This window comes from Zonotrichia leucophrys, chromosome 4, assembly GCF_028769735.1.
Source record: "Zonotrichia leucophrys gambelii isolate GWCS_2022_RI chromosome 4, RI_Zleu_2.0, whole genome shotgun sequence".
In the NCBI taxonomy this organism is placed as follows: Eukaryota; Metazoa; Chordata; class Aves; order Passeriformes; family Passerellidae; genus Zonotrichia; species Zonotrichia leucophrys.
The window spans coordinates 14,056,196-14,069,011 of record NC_088173.1 but is presented as its reverse complement, the minus strand read 5'-3'; the positions used below and the strand labels follow the sequence as shown (position 1 = coordinate 14,069,011).

The following is a 12,816-nucleotide window of genomic DNA, read 5'->3' as shown; positions in this document are numbered from 1 at the left end:
GACCTAAAGGATGAACTAGTCAAATGTTTTCCAAATCTGAGCAAATCATTTTTGTGTTGGGGAGGAGTTGTCTTCAACCCCCACAAAGGAATTTCAAAGGTGCGAGCTACTCAATGTACTTGTATTTTTCAACAGAAATAACAGATGTTCTCAAGTTTCTCCAAGCTGTGACTCCAACTGTTGTGCTGAAAAAAGTCATGACCTAGCTCCTATTAAGAGCTACACACAAACACATTAAAACTGATTTTTTCACTTTAAATTTTATTAGCCAGTTGCTTTGCCTATTTATACCTTTAAATGTGATGATTTCAACGACAAAGGGACTCATCACACACTAATTGAAACCAATGTCAGCACTCCAACTGAGTGCCAGAGTCCTTTACAAACACTGGCAAGCATACTCAATAAAATCATGTTTTGAAAAAGTCCAATCTTTGCATCAATTCTAATGTCTCATGATATTCAGAATACATAAAGAACAGGTATAGGAACCACAGAATTTAATCAAGGATCTGTCTCTCTGTAATTACACTTCAAAACTGCAAGATTAGACCTGCTTTATCCTTATTTTATAAAAGAAATATTATTAGATTATACTGTTTGAATAAAGCTCATAGGAACCAGTGATGCAACCATGGTAGAAATCTCATGAACTGCTAATTTAGGACTGGACTAAATCAAGTGCACAGTGGATAAAAGCCCTATTTTAAAAATAGACAGCTATCATTTCATGTACATTTTAGTCCACCATGAACCCTACCCATGAGCATGGCAAGACACAGCACATGATGTGTAATTGCTGAGTTAGACCTATACCAAGTGGTGACCTAGTGTATCTAAGGAAAATGGCAATAGCTGAGCCCTTTCCAGAGGGACCTGGACAAGCTCCAGGAGCTGGGCCATGGGAATCTCATAATGTTTACAAGACCAAGTGCAACGTGCTGCACTTGGGTTGGGGCGATCCCTGACATCAAAACAGGCTGGAGGATGAAGGGACCAAGAGCAGCCCTGCCAAGGACTTGGGGATGCTGGCAGATAAGAAGATGGATATGAGCTGGCAATGTACTCTCATAGTCCAGAAAGCCAAACATGTCTTGGGCTGCACTAAAAGCAGCATGGCCAGCAGAGCAAGGGAGGTGATTCTGACCCTCTCCTCTGCTCTGGTGAGATGCCAAGACTCCACCTGGAATGCTGCATCCAGCTCTGGGGTCCCCAGCATAGGAAGCACATAAACCTGTTGGAGTGAGTCCAGAAGACAGATGCCAAGATGATTACAGGAATGGAACACATCTGCTATAAGGAAAGGCTGAGAGAATTGAGATTGCTCAGCCTTTTTTGAGAAAAGAAGGCTCTGGGGACCCCTATTTGTAGCCTTCCAGTACCTGAAGGAGGCCTACAGGAAAGCCAGAGACCTTTTCTATAGACATGTAATGATAGGACAAGAGGGAATGACTTTAAACTGAGACAGTAGGTTTAGATTAGATATTAGGAAAAAAAATCTTTACAGTGAGGGTCGTGATACACTGGAACAGGTTGTGCTGAGCAACTGTAGATGCCTCATTCCTGGAAGTGTTCAAGGTCAAACTGGATGAGGTTTGAGCAACCTAGTCTAGGGGAAGGTGTCACTGCCTATGCCAGGGAGGGTTGGAACTACATGATATTTAAGGTCCCTTGCAACCCAAACCATTCTAGGATTCTAGGATAAATTGGTCCATATATTCAGAACTTGTTATGGGCAGGTTCATAAACAAGTAGCATGAAACCAGGTAAAACAGTAATGTTGCACAAAATTGATGCAACCCATTCTGCATACATTAAAATTGCCTGACTGACAGACCCTAGAAAGTAATTACCATGGTGAAATCATTAACTAGTACTGTGTTAACTCTGGGGAGCTCTGCAAACAAAGATTCTCTTTTAGTTTGTCAGAGACACAAGAGAATAGTATCTTTCTGTTCAGGATTTATGGGCTGAAATACTAAAAGAGTTTGTTATCCAAGTCAGACAAGCCTATAACAGTAAAGCCTTCACTTAAAAGCTCTGTTGATAACACTAGTTACTTGTTACAGACATATTCACAATCCCAAGAAACGTTCTTTAGCACAATTCAGGTTGCACTTTGTTACTTTAGGAGATATCAGATGATTACAAGCCACTAAAAAGTGTATTTAATTTTGTCTCTCTCATAGCAAATAGCCCCATTTTAAGTTTAATAAAATTAAATACACAATGTCTATTCTTATAGTATTGTCTCAATCAAAATATACTTTTGAAGAGAATGAAATGTTTTGACTGCTATCAAATTAACAGATCTTACAAAAAGTAATTTCTGTACTGGCTTTTTCCTACACTCACCAACCAAATATTCAGGGCCCCAGCTCTTTACACATTCATGACTAAAAAGACAATGTGTAGTCTTTGAGACTTTTTCAGACAAAGGAGAGACCCTTCCTCACCTGTAGTCAGAGATTTTGTCTATGTGATTTACTTGTAGAGTATGTATGTCACTTGAATTACTTAAGTCAAAGACCTTTCCACCATGTACCTGGTAGAATCAACACTTAATACCCAGATGAATAATAGGCTTTGCAGCTTGGGAATCAGGTCTTCCTGAATACCAGAGTCAGCTATCTATAGGTGATTACTGAGTGTATACTCCACTTTTTAAAAGTATAAATACTCTGAAACTTCCTGGCCTGTCACCTTAATTAGCCAGACTACTAGACAAGTATAGAGACATTTTATTATCAGTGCTAGGGAAAAAATGGTTTCACCTTTCATTGCTTGCATGGAGAAATTACTAAGACATCTGCTGAGAAGTGCACTGAGAAGTGTACTGACATCACTGAGATTAAACTTTGTATAACTTAGTATCAGTGAATGACATCAGGGACTCCTCAAGACCACAGAGGAACTAAAGCTCTCTCTTCTCATCTGGCATATGTGTTCACACTGCTGAGGGCTCACTCTCACTGGGGGCTTTGAGAGTAGTTTTCACCCTTTCTCTATTCAGCCCACAGATTCTCTTGTGATTAGTCCAACAGCATGAAAATGACAGCAGGATATTTTTAAAGGTATATTTATCCAGTCTGCACTGGATGGAGTCATGCCCTGCACTGGGCTCAGCAGTTCATGAGCTTTATTGCATGGTTGCATCACTGATTCATTCAATCAGGAACTTTTATTTCATAAAATACAGAATACGTGACTGCCTTAGAGCTTTGAGGTGTAACTAGAAAAGGACACATCTTTGACAAACTGGTTTGGTTCCTGTGCCCATTGTTTAGTATTCTGAATACTTCAAGATGCTAGACATTATGCAAAGACTGAGCATTTTTAAACTAGAGGCATTATAAGGCAATAAAGTAAAAACACAGAAAGGAGCCAGGCACATTGCAGGGAGCTGTGACATGGCAAACAACCATATAGAAAAACACTTCTAAAATTTTTTGCTTCCCATACATCTCTTTAATGTAGGCTGCCACACAGAATAAAACAAATGCCCTACATAAACTAGTGCATTATGTCAATAGAGTCATCTTTATCAAATGTACTTGTAATCCTGCCAAAGAACGGTATGAAAGCTATTTGACAAGAGTCATTTTTCTTGAATAAAACAGACACTTTGTGGTCATGAATGAAAATGTGATCTTCTAGCTGCTAAATATTGAAAGCATGTAGATCCCATTTCTCTAGCTTTTTGCCCACTTCTCAGTGATATTTTAAGTCTCTAAGAATCTTGAATTGCATACCCTATTACTCTAATTTCTGCTCCTGTCTTAACCCTTTTAATTGGTTTTTGAAAAGCATAACTTAGAATATTCTTTACTCTATATTCTTTATTTTACTCTATCTACACATGAGATAATAAAACAGAATTTCCAAAAGGAACAGAAACGGGGGGAAATGCCATTTTATATTAGCTCTCCATAAAACAGAATTTTGCAGAACCATTCCTAGTTCCATGGTAAAAGAAATGTGGCCAGATGTTTGTCCAGTCAGCACTGTGGGTGAATTTGGCTATGATCCTGGTAAGGGACCAGTAAAACACAACCCCATGCTCCCATTGCTCCATGCTGAGCATGGTTCTCACTGAGTGAATCAAACAGTGTGACTACAGCCCCTCAGGGTGCATTCTGGTAATTCTACTAAGCCAGTAACAGTCATCTGTCAGAAAAGGCACAGTTCCAGTCCCCCTCTTTCTCAGTCCCTGCAGCAAATTTATGCCTGGAATCCACAGACTTAAGCAGCTTTGGTATGGCAAATTTAACAGCCTATATCGGAACTACTTCCTCAGAGTATCTTACAGACTTAGAAACAAGACAAGTAATTTGGTATACTGTATTTTTATTGTTAATACTACTCTTAAAATGACACCTAAACCAAACCTAAACCCATCCTCACTGCAGCTTGCACTGTACAGACATAAAAACAACAAACTGCTTTGCCTTTGAAGTGCCTTATAGAGAGAAGATGAGCAGGAAGAGGTTATAATTGGTGCCTATGAAAAGTCATCTCCAGCAAAAGAGTTATGTAGCTATGCTCAGACTCTGACAAAGCTCAAGGCAGAGACTTGATGCTTGAAAAAGAAGAGAAAGAAGTGTTTAGGGCTATTACATAGATTTTGTGCTATGCATTATCAGCAACATGGGCGAAAGCATGAAAGTGAATGTTCAAGGCTGCCTTAAAATACTAGTATCATTTGTATAATGGCAATGAGGGATACTTCTTGGTGATGTAGATTAGACATGGCTTGAAAAGCAGAGAGAAGTCATTTGTATTTCATGCAGTGAAGAAAGGGAGCCAATGGCACTGTGCAAAAAAAAAAAAAAAAAGGAGTGACATTTTCTCAGGAGCTGAGAAAATGACCTTTGCAATTGGACAGAAAGACAATGAAAGTGTTGTTAAGTGCATATATGTTATGCATATAGCTCCTGGCAGCACGTTTCCTGGGGGGAGGTGGGGAGAGACCATGGGAGCTGAGAAGAGAAGGTAAGCCAAGCACACCTGAAAAAGATAAAAAGCAGTAAAAGACAGATATCAACTGCTGAAAACAAAGCACAGCCCACAGATTAAAACTTGAACAGCTGTTTTGGATGTGAAAAGAGACAGCACAAGTGTATGTACCATTAAGTGAACTGTAATTAAAGGTTAGAAACACTGGTAAGAAATGTATACAAATCTGAGACTGCAGTCTGGAAAGCAGCAGTAATGAAGACTATCTCAAAAACAGTATCAGTCCTGAAACACTTAATCACAACTGGATTCAAGGTAACCCAGACAGTTCTTGGTGTTTGCTTTCTTAAAACAGAGGGGAATCTCAATTGAGTTTAAAAGAATTACAATATATTTCCTGGTTCTTTCCCAGTGTCTCTACAGTTTTCCCACTGGGACTTAAAAACTGTGAGCAAGCAGAGATGAAGGGCAAGTCTTAAGAAAGGGCCTGTCTTCTGCCAGAACTCTTGAGCACTGATTTGGGGATACAAAGATGTGGATTTGGATTAGCAGGCTACCCATTGATTCTCCCAGCATACTGAATCCCCCTGGATTGCAAGGGCCTGGATATAGTATAAAGAGTAATGGAGTTCCTGCTTTGTCCAAGAAAAGAACTTATATTTTCTCATTCTGTCCAGGTGGTGTTGTGCCATGGAAAAGGGATTTGCTGTAAGCCTTTAAGTGTTGTAGTCTGACCAAATATTCTATTAAAAAGTTCCGTGTGGACAAATCAGACTACAGCACACATTTAGGAAGACTCAGGAGACTTACAGGAGTACTTTCATGCAGTGATAGCAACAAATACTATGACAGCTAGCAAAATTCAGCTGTGAGCTGCTAATTATTGTGTGCTCCAAATGTCTTTCACAGACTAAAACCCTCTGCAGTTCAAGCTCTGCAGTCTCCAAAAGGCTTATCTGGAGTTTATCCTCTGGAGGCTGTGGGGAGAAAGGGAATGATCCTTCCCTGACTAATTATGTAGCTTTATCTGCCTTCTCAGATAGAAGATGAAAAGTCAGTTTTGAGAGCATTTATTTTTTTTGGGATATTTTTTCTTTTTCATATTTAAAAAATAGTTACTTGTTTTTACACTTATTAAACAAAAAAAGCTTTTACATATAGGGCTATAAATGATCCACCATTATTTTCCCAGGAGGAGGAAAAGTTGTCTGTAGGATAATGAATTCCTCTTTCTGTGCTTGCATACAGCCTGGTGGTGTCAGCCCAAGCTGTATCCAGCCTGGGAAGAAATTATACCACTCCAAGGCTGCCTCATAGTGGGGAGAGGTGCCATCTTTCTAGCATGGCCTGTAAGGAATCAAAGACAGGACTACCCTGTGATACTAGCTCACAGCACCAGTAAGAGGAAATAATCCTGTAAATCTTTAATATTCTACATACCATATCTTGCTAGGGTTTTCCTCCTTTCCTTTCCTAGGACTAGAATCAATTTGTGTTTCATTGTGATCCTCAAGTTGTGAACTTCTAAGTACACAGCCATCAGGCCTTGCAATCAGACAGCTCTTCATGGCACCCTGTCTGGGTTGTCTGGCAGGCTTTCACATAGCACTGTCTTCTCAGCACAGCAATGTTCATCTGGTTTTGGTGGAACACACTTACTTGTAATAGCTTTCTTTTCTACCTGCTAAATGCACTTAATGACCATTTCTCACCTAAATAATAGCATAGCTCTACATTTGGCCTTTGCTTCTTGCCAACAGATTCCCTTTCACTGAGTAATGGAATTGTTACATTGTTTTAATTCTCTCTATACAGTTTTCAAATGTAATGTTTCTTTAGGAAAGGGGGTTTGCTTCCACTATCTTGTCTAGGCTAAATCTCATCATTTTTAAGCCACAGTTCTGCATTTAAATATGAGGACAAGAAAAAAAAAGGTACCCTTCTACAAACTCATGGGCAGTTTTTATCTTAGACATGTTTCATTGTTTTACTGTATTCAGCAAATAGAAAACCACAAGCTTGGGTATCAGCAGTCAAGTCTGTAGCTTATAAATGGAATTAATAACATCATAGCTATAAGTTTAATATTTTGCTTGTGTTGTTGCCAGCTCCCTGATCTCTGTGCACTCACTGTAGAAACAAACCTCTGGTGCTGGCCCAGAATAAGAATGTATTTGGGTTTTGCCCCAGTGCTAGGTTTTGAGTTCCTGTCTGCAATAATTAATTATAAACCACTGCTCCCAGACCTTCCTCTCTATTACTGTTTTCTAAAGAGCAGCTCCTGATTTTGTATACAGGATGATTATTATTTCTTCCCAGGTGTATTACCTTACATTTATCTATATTAAATCTCATTTCTCTTTCCTCTGACCATCTCTCAAAAGTTTTCCCTAACTTTATTCTCCAGTGAGGAGAGATCCTTTCTCAGAGCTGCTTTGTTTACGCAATGCATTGCTAGAAGTGCATAATAGGTAAAATAATTGTGTATCACTTCTAGACTTTTCATTTCCTCTTTTCTGCATTCCAGCTCTGCTCCCTCTGATGTAGTCATTGACTTCAATTCAATCAAGAACAAGCATTTAAAGAGCTGGTCCATTGTTTCAATAATGGCAATAGTCCAGTTATTGAAATTTCTTAATCCTTTGTTTGGATTAAATTTCTTGTTCTCTTCTGAAACAAGCATGGGGAATGAGACAAGAGATTAAACTATATTACACCGCATCCCAAGCCTACAAAAAGTAATTCATAGAAGTGATTTGTAAATAATCTCAGTGTCTGCTGGTTTTCTGCACCTGAAAGAAGTTGTGTAATTTTATGCCAGCACTTTCATCTTGGCATGTTTGGATTCATCTGTGTCTCTGCTGTATCCAAGTTTGACTTTTAGCTGACAGATACTTGGTTCTGGGCTAGCTTTTGGCACAGCAGCCCCAGTACTGTACATCACCATTGATTTGTACTCTGATGTCTCTCAAGTCTTCTATAATTCTCTCTACATATCTGCAAAATTAAGATGAATTAGCTGAGAGCAACCCTTTGGGTTTTGGATAGCCTTTGACAAAATCTTGCCCAGGAAGTAGATTTGCCTGGTCCCAGCCAGCAGTCTTACTGAATCTGAGCAAGGCCTTCATACAGATGAGAAAGTGAATCTTTTCTACCAGTGTCACTTGAAATGTTCTTGAAATGCTCTATAGATGACAAGAGTTGCTGCAGTAGTTTCTCAGGGGTTTGGGAGTTCATGCTCCCTTCCTGGCTTTGGCACTAATGATCGCGCAGTCCCGCAGGGAGCCAGCTCAGCAATGGAGCTAATTAATTACTGCAGACAGGAGCTCAAAATCTAACATTGTTGAAAAATCAACTGCCTGTGCTGTTTTGTCTGCAGCTGGTCTCTAATGGCTGCATTTGGGGAAAATCTTTAGCACAACTCAGAGCAAAAATGCTCTCTTTCTCTCTCACTCTGCCGTTAAACTAATACAGCAGTGAAGATGGAATAGTACCAAATGCAACAAATTAGAAAGTGGCTAACTAATGTCAAATTAAGAAAAATTAGTTCTTAACAGTTTTAACACTAGGGTACTCTTAGCATAGGTACAGCTAAAAATGAAAGAATGGAAGAGACCATCTCAGTCACTGAGTCAGACCCCGAAAACACAAGCTGTCATTCAATAATCACCAAGTCCAGAATGATCCACAGAATATTGACCCTGCCTGTTTACATGCAAGACAGGTCTCTTTCATCATTTTACAATAATCTTAAGACCTACTGTGAACACCAAAATTCATATCAATAATACACTTCAGGAAACAAAAAAGGTAGTCATGGAGATTGTCCATGTCTGAGGACAGAAATTCCCAATCCAGCCCTTCTCCCTTCCCACCACATGTACCAGCACACTAGCATCAGGTCAGGTCACAAGTTTAAAACTTGCTGTATAAAAGAGCAATTCATTTTCAGATACATGAGCTCCCTGAAATCAGTGGAGAACCAGCAGGATTTTTTGGGGTTTAGTTCAAGCTTAGTTCTTGGCTGCAAAGCTCCCTGGACCAGCCTCCTGCTCAGCTGTAAAAATACCAGACAGACCATGATAGCTCTGACTTAGATAAGGATAAACTGCTATGGAACTGTACTTCAGAGATGAAATCTCTCATTGCAGCAAAGCCAACTAAACAGTTAGCTGCCACTGAAAAGAGCAGCTCCACACAAGTCTGTCCCAACTGGCACTGCTATTCAATAAACTACTCAGTAATTACTTACTTTTTATGGTGATGTATATTTTCTTCTAGCTCAGCTTGCCATGGCCACCAGAAAAAGTGGAAATGCATGGCCAAGGAGAAGGGGGAGAATCAGAATGATCTCACTTTTTTTGTACTGGCAAACTGCAAGCATTGTGGTTACATTAGAAAGCTGTGCTGCATAAGCACTTCCCCTTGAATGCTCCTATCTCCCTTTTACCATTTGTGTCCCAGCATCCACAGTCATATAGCCTATGTCAGACAGGATCAATGCCTAATTAAACTCAAGAAATCAGGAGAAGTAAAAGGTTTTTTTTCTTCCTGATGGCGGTGTTCCCTGATTGAGTTCATGTTAGAGCTGAATCAGATCTGATAGTCCAATAAGAAAAAGGTGTGGTAGATAAGGAGTTGGAGGAGCTGTGGACAAAATTTTCAGATTTACCAAGGAGGTCCATTCCTAAGTGAATGTTGGCAACAGCCTGCATCAAGAACAGAGCTGGACTAGATGATTTGCACATATCCTTCCCAAACATTTCTGTGATTTTATAATTCTCTACCACAGGAATTAAAAGTCATATACCTGTACAAGCACACATTGAGAATCCAAGTGTCAGACCTCCACAGTTCCAGACACTTTATCAACCAATCTATTAATACATGGAATGTATCAGCAAATGTCAGCTGTAATACACAATAACTGATTTTCCTCTGTATGAAAAAGGGAGTAACTACTAGGATATGACCTTGCCCTACACACAGCATCAGAAAAAGCAGTGCCCATGATTCAAGATGGATATATAAGCACTAGAAAAAAAAATCAGAGGGCAGAAAAAATGATCCAGAGGTTGAAAACTAACACCTAAGGTATAAGGTTTAGGACATCTATTAAATCTGTCAGAGAAGAGTGGTGACTGGATCACTGCACCCAGATAATACACACACAGAAAAGGTACTTGATTGTAGGATGAGCTTTTCAGTCTTGCAGACAGAAACACAAAAAGACATAACGAATGGAAACTGGAGTCAGACAAATTCAGGATTGAAATGATGTGATTTCTTAGCAGTGGGGGTAACTAAACATTGGAACAACTTACCTGAGGAGGTGGTAAGTCACCACTGCTTGGAGTCTTTCAGGCAAAATGAGGTATTTTCCCAGGAGACATTTTCCAGTCCAGCCTCTAGGAAATCTCCTGAAAGAGATTAGGCAAAATGATCACTTGTTTACAGCCTACCAGACAGGAAGCTTTTTCATACAAGCCTACAAATGTACCCCAACAAAGTGCCTGCTATGCTGTTTGAGCTGGGGAACTGAGACTGGGCCTTCAGTATCAAATTTATTATGTCACTTCAGGAAGAAAGAGTGCCCTTGTATCCCAGGCACAAATTTGATTTAAATATTTATCATCTGGTAGCAGCAGATGGATTTTTAAAATAAATAAATAATTTTTGAAAAGAACAGAAATCAAACATATACTGCTTATAAATATTTACGTAGTTTTCATGGATAACATTGGCTTTTGTGTTTCTCTCTTTAAAAGCATTTTGCCAAGTGCCATGACTTTAAAAGTCAGAGATATCTAGCTGTGCATGTATATATTTTTCTGGCAGGCACAGTGAAAAAAAAAACCTAATTGAAGATAACATCAAAAAGAATTTTAGAAAATTTAAAATATCCAACTTTTGTTAACTTACTCTGTGCGTGCCTTTTTCTAAGCAATATTATTTTTTAAAATCTATGTTCATGTTATGAAGTGGTCACTATCACTGCCATACCTTGAATAAGAAAAAATTGGTTGATGACATGATGAAGTTTACAATTGCTCAAATCTTCGGGGAACTGCATCACTCTCTGTGACATTAAACAATTTAAAAAGTGCCAGGAGCAACCATACCAATATCAAAAAGCTATGAATTCTCATAATTTCCATCATTTCACAGGTGTCATATCTTAATCCATTGTGTCCAAGTATATTATGCAACATATTTGCTTGCTGACTTCCCACAGGTCAATTATCATAGACTATAGCACCGTTTGGGTTGGAAGGGACCCTGAAGACCAGCCAGTTCCAGCCCTCATGCCATGCACAGAGATGCCCTTCACTAGACCAGATTTCTCAGAGCCTCATCCAACCTCATCTGAACGCTTCCAGGGATGGGGCATTCACAACTGCTCAAAGCAACCCGTTCCAGTGCCTCACCACCCTTACAATAATGAACTTTTTCCTAATATCCAATCTAAACCTAACCCCTTTCAGTTCAAAGCCATTCCTCCTTGTCCTATCACTACATGTCCTTGTGAAAAGCCTCTCCCAGCTTTCTTACAGCCCCCCTGTGTGTTCAAAGGCAATGATCAGGTCTCCCCAGAGCCTTCTGTTCTCCAGGCTGAACAACCCCAACTCCCTTGGTCTTTCCTCACAGGAGAGGTGCTTCAGCCTCCTAAACATCCTGCTCTCCTCTGGACTCACTCCAACAGGTCCACATCCTTCTTATGTAGAGGACCCCAGAGCTGGATGCAGCATTCCAAGTGGTGTCTCGTGACAGCAGAGTAGAGGCAGAATCCCCTCTCTCACCCTGCCAGCCATGCTGCTTTTTGTTGTCACCTTACTGCAAAAGTTCCCATGCCTTCTCAGTGATTTCTTATGGGCAGCTCCTGACGGCACTGCACTGCCCTGCCAGAAGGAGCTGTGCTCCTTCTTCACAGCACAGCCAACAAACTCCATCTCTCCTCACTCAGCTAACCCAACCTTTTGTACACTCGTCTTCTTATTGGACACAGCTGTGGCCTATTAAGGGCAGGTCTGCTCCTAATCTTTGGTGATTGGTACAGCTGCAACTCCTCAGGTGTGAGATTACCTTCTACACTATTCTCTTACATTCTATCCCTCCACAGCTTTTGGTGCAGCCCAGGACACATTTGGCTTTTTGGGGTGCAAGTGCACATTTGTTGGCTCATGTCAATCTTCTCATCCACCCATACCCCAAGTCCTTCTCTTCAGGGCTGCTCTCAATCCCTTCCCTGTCCAGCCTGTATTCATGCCTGGGATTGCCCACACACACACAGTGTTGCACTTGGCTTTGTTGAACTCCATGAGGTTTGCAGAGTCCCATGTCTGGAGCCCGCCCAGGTCCCCCAGTGCATCCCTTCCCTGCAGTGTGCCAACTGCACCACAGAGTTCGGTGCTGTCAGCAAAGTTGCTAAGGGTGCCCCCAACATCCCTCTCAATGTCACCTTGCCAAGGTGTTAAACAGTGCCTGTCCCAATACAGACTTCTGAGGAGCACCACTCCATCTGGACATTGGGCATTGACCACAACTCTTTTGAGTGAGACTATCCAGCCATATCCTTATCTGCCAGTTGGTCCATCCATCAAACCTGTATCCCTCCAGTTTACCAACAGGGCTATTGTACAGGACAGTGTCAAATGCTTTGCACAAGACCAGATAGATGATGTCAGTTGCTCTTCTCTTATCCACCAATGCTGTTATCCCATTGCAGAAGGCCAACAAATTTGTCAGATTTGCCCTTAGTGAAGTCATGCTGGCTGTCACCAATCATTTCCTTATTTTCCATGTGCCATAGGGTAGTTTCCAGGTGGATCTGCTCTGTGATCTTGCGAGATACCAAGGTGA

At 40.5% G+C, this 12,816-nt stretch overlaps 1 long non-coding RNA gene across 2 annotated transcripts; it reads right to left on the bottom strand.

Annotated features, from left to right (window-relative positions):
• Positions 1 to 4,888: 4,888 nt before the first annotated feature.
• Positions 4,889 to 11,873, bottom strand: LOC135446591 (uncharacterized). 2 transcript variants are annotated; one of them, XR_010439845.1, is made up of 3 exons: positions 11,757 to 11,873; positions 10,281 to 10,376; positions 4,889 to 5,007 (listed from the first exon to the last, which is right to left on the bottom strand). It is a non-coding gene; the product is annotated as an uncharacterized LOC135446591 (long non-coding RNA). The 2 variants fall into 2 exon arrangements; XR_010439844.1 differs by lacking the exons at positions 4,889 to 5,007; positions 11,757 to 11,873 and adding exons at positions 6,084 to 6,303; positions 10,960 to 11,036.
• Positions 11,874 to 12,816: the final 943 nt, after the last annotated feature.